Here is a 4,052-nt window from a genome sequence, read left to right as displayed (position 1 = left end):
AGCAAAAAAAAAAAAGAAAAAATAACGTGGGCCAGCACGAATTTATTGTCATTTTAATGCACATATAAGTCCTTTGAAATTATTTTTAACCAATATAATTGTGAAAATTAAGCAAAACAATACCTTTTTCAGGCTCGTGTTAAGAATTAAACAATTATACCAATAAGTAAACAATTGTATAAAACAAAAACAAAAAAAAATTTACAATTTGCTTAAACGCAGCTGCTAACAATTTTTTTTTTTTTTTTTAAAGTTTGTTGCAAACAAAAAAAAAAAAAAAATTGAAAAAGTTTTCTTTTTTTTATAGATTCGGATTCGAGGAAATTGCAAAAATAAAACCTTCTTCGCCTGTTGAAAAAAGCTTGTATCGGTTATTTTCTCTTTTAACATCGATGGAAAAAAAGGTTTCAATTTTCAAGGAATGGAAGAAAAATCGATGGCGCCGTTATTGCTGCTATTTAGTCGGAAATGTACGGGGAAAAAAAAAAACAAAAAAATGATCATCCGATTATTATTATTATTATTATTATTATTATTATTATTAATTTTGCTTGTGATTTTTCATCCCGGGAAGGCGGGGCAAGGAGACAGGGGCGGGAAAGTGGGAGGAAGAGAAGGAGGAGGACGAGGAGAAGGGGGAGGAGATTTGAAATTTACTCGCGATTTTCTCATCACCACCCCCTTTTCGTAAAGATGTCAATTTTTGTCGCGATTAATTCCTTTTTCTTCTTCCACGACCCTATTACGTCACTCTCGATCGCGTAAAAAATAATTTTATATTTCAATTTAAAAAAATCGCTTTTTTTAAAAAAATAAATCACGTGATCAGGTAAAGTCCATCCATCCACCTATCCAACCATAAAATCATTTAAAACAAAAATAATAATAATAATAGTAATAAAACGTTAATCGAAACATCGTTATTGGTTTTATAAATTTTATTATTGACCGTTATTTAAAAAAAAATTCATTAAAACCACGTTAATAATGATAATGATAATAATGATAATAATACGTTAAAACAATACCTTAAAAAAATAATATTTAGGCTCCCACTTAATTTTTGTTTCAAAACAAGAATTTTCACAACGTTTTTTTTTTCCTCTTGAAAAATTTCATTTTAAAATAATACTAATAATGATAATGATAATAATAATAATAGTAAAAGAAGTATTTCGAAACATGGGAAAAGAAAAAAAAAATTTTTAAACGTTTTTAATAAGTAAAAATAAAAATAAAAAAATTTTTTTTAAAAAAGAGTTTAAAGAAAGAATTATTATTTATGAAATCTTTTTTTTTTTAATTTTTAATTTTTTTAACCTTTGACATTAGGAGGTAATTGAAAAATTTGTTTGATAATAATAATAATAATAATAATAATAATAATGATAAATTTAAAAAAAAAACCAATTATCGCCATTAAGTTATTATTATTTTTTTTTAGATACAGGAAATTCTCTTGATTGAATTTTAAATATTCTTTTTTTTTTACGATAATAATAATGATAATAATTGATATATACATTTTCTGCCACCCTCACCTATGCCCCCCGCCCCACTTCGACGCGAGAGAGAGAAAGAGAGAAAAAAGAAAAACGAATTTAATTGTTTTATAAATACAAAAAAAAATTTTAATAAATTTTTTAAAAATGTGTTTATTATTATTATTATTATTATTATGAGATAAATTTAAATTAAGAAAGGAAAAATTAATTATGATGATGATATTGATAATGATGGTGGTGGTGGTAATTAAAAATTAAGTCGAAAATTTAAAGCAAATTATTATGTAAGTCGTGAAAATGGAAAATAAAATTCGATAAACTGCAGCAAAATTAAAAAAACAAAAAATTGGAATTTTTTTTTTAAATATTTACGAAAGCAAAAATAATAAAAAAAGATAAAATTATTATTATTATTATTATTTTGTTTAAAAAAAAAAAAGAAAAAAAAGTTGGGGGGGGGGAAAATTTATACAATGGATTATTTGATACCTTATTGTCATAATACTCACTAGATTTTTGATACTTTCGCAATAATTAATATTATTAACATTTTGCTATTATTTAATTTTCTTATTAAAAATAAAAAAAAAAATAATACAAAAGAAAAGAAAATATTGTTTAAAGAAAAAAAAAAATTAAAAGAAAATTCCTTATTATTATTATCATTATTATTTTTCAAAAGAAAATTTAAAATGAAACATTTTGAATGAGATTTTCAACAGAAATCACACAAACAATATAAAATTCCCCCCCCCCCCCACCGCATAATTTTCGCAATCTTTGTATACTCAATTTATATTTTCCATTTATTATTATTATTATTATTATCACGACAATTCGTCTTAATGTTTGTCAGGGATTTTCAACATTTCTACCCGCCGATCCCTAAGGAACATCACAGGGATGCTGCATGCCTGATGGATAGGTTTAGTCTTGTTATAACTTATGACGTCACAACAATTTTTGTATGTCTTCCTACGTCCATCTTATTACGAGTTAATTCCTGTACCGGGTTCCAGGATTGACATCTCTGGAGTGTTCAGAAACAGGAGAAGTGAGATATCAAGTGGTTCTGTCTTTGTCATTTTCTTATTATCATTATTATCATATAACTTTAATGAAACACGAGAGAAATTAGAAAAAAAACGATTTTTTCAAACGTAAACCACACAATTAAATCGCCATTATTATTATTATTATTTTTTTGTAACGAATATAAAACTTCGCTATAAAAGGGGTTTAAATAAATGATAAATTAAATAATCATTATTATTAATTGTCTACCTTATTGTTTCTTATAATTTGGGGGGAAAAAGTGTAAAAAAAAAAAAAATTTAATTAATTACTTAATTAACACGACGGGACAATATGTCGTATGATAGCGAGGGGAGGGGGCGGGGAATTACACAACGAATTCATAAAAAAAAAAAAAATTTAAATAATTTAATAATAATAATAATAATGATCATCGTGACGGTGACGGTGACCCGATTGATCACATTCTCTTGTACGTGTTTAGCGTATTTCATAAAAGAAAATTTTTTTGATTTAAAATGTTACTGGGTAATTATTAATATAATAAAAATAAAATAAAAAAAAATTCCATTAAATGAATTTGCCGTTGTTGTAACTTTTTTTTTTTATTTTTATTATACAATAATAAACGCGGCGTGAATATCAGTTGCTCGTATATAAATATATATATAAAAAAGGCATAACGATCGTATAAATTTCAAATGCCCTTGTAATTAAATAATAACTAACAATTTAAAATATTTAAATAATAATAATGATAATAATGAGTTTAACGTAAAAGTTCATAGTTAATTAAAATATTATTATTATTATTATTATTACGCCAGTAATAATTCATTTATTTTTAATAGCTTCTTATAATGATATTATGAAAATTTTTTTTTTTGGGTTTCTTAATAATATCATTCGTATCATCCCTTCGTTATTTAACGGGGGTGGAGAGTGGGGGGTTGTTGTTGTTATTGTTTTTAAATAATTTAAATTTTTTTTAAAAAATTTATTTGTACGAGGTAAAAAAGGTTAAACGAAACGAACTCGCAGGGTTAAAACCTTTATGAGAAGAAATTTTTTTTTTTTTTTTTACGATACCTGGGAAAAATTAAAATGAATACCTGAACAAAAATAACAAATTTACGCCAATATTCACGAGTTGTATAAATTTTTTAGCAATTTTTAATACATTTTTCTAACGTTATTTAAAGTTTTTTTTTTAATTGCGTACACGCACTCACGCACATCCGTATACGTTTTTTTTTGTAATGGTGTGCGTATATATGTATATAATTAAGGTAAAACATGTTTTTTTTTTTTTTTTTTCTTTCTAAAATAGTGATAAAATTTATGCCAAAGACGTGACTTAATTGATATCGAAACCAACGAACAACAAAACCAACAAACAACCAACAACCAATCAATTGCCAAGCCCCTCAAATGAATTTTTCTTATTTGGTATTAATTATTACACATTTTCCCTTTAATCTTTTCTAATAATAATAATAATAATTATTATTA

The sequence above is a fragment of the Pediculus humanus genome, genomic scaffold, assembly GCF_000006295.1.
Source record: "Pediculus humanus corporis 1103172107775 genomic scaffold, whole genome shotgun sequence".
Taxonomy (NCBI): Eukaryota; Metazoa; Arthropoda; class Insecta; order Psocodea; family Pediculidae; genus Pediculus; species Pediculus humanus.
This window is presented reverse-complemented; position numbering follows the sequence as displayed.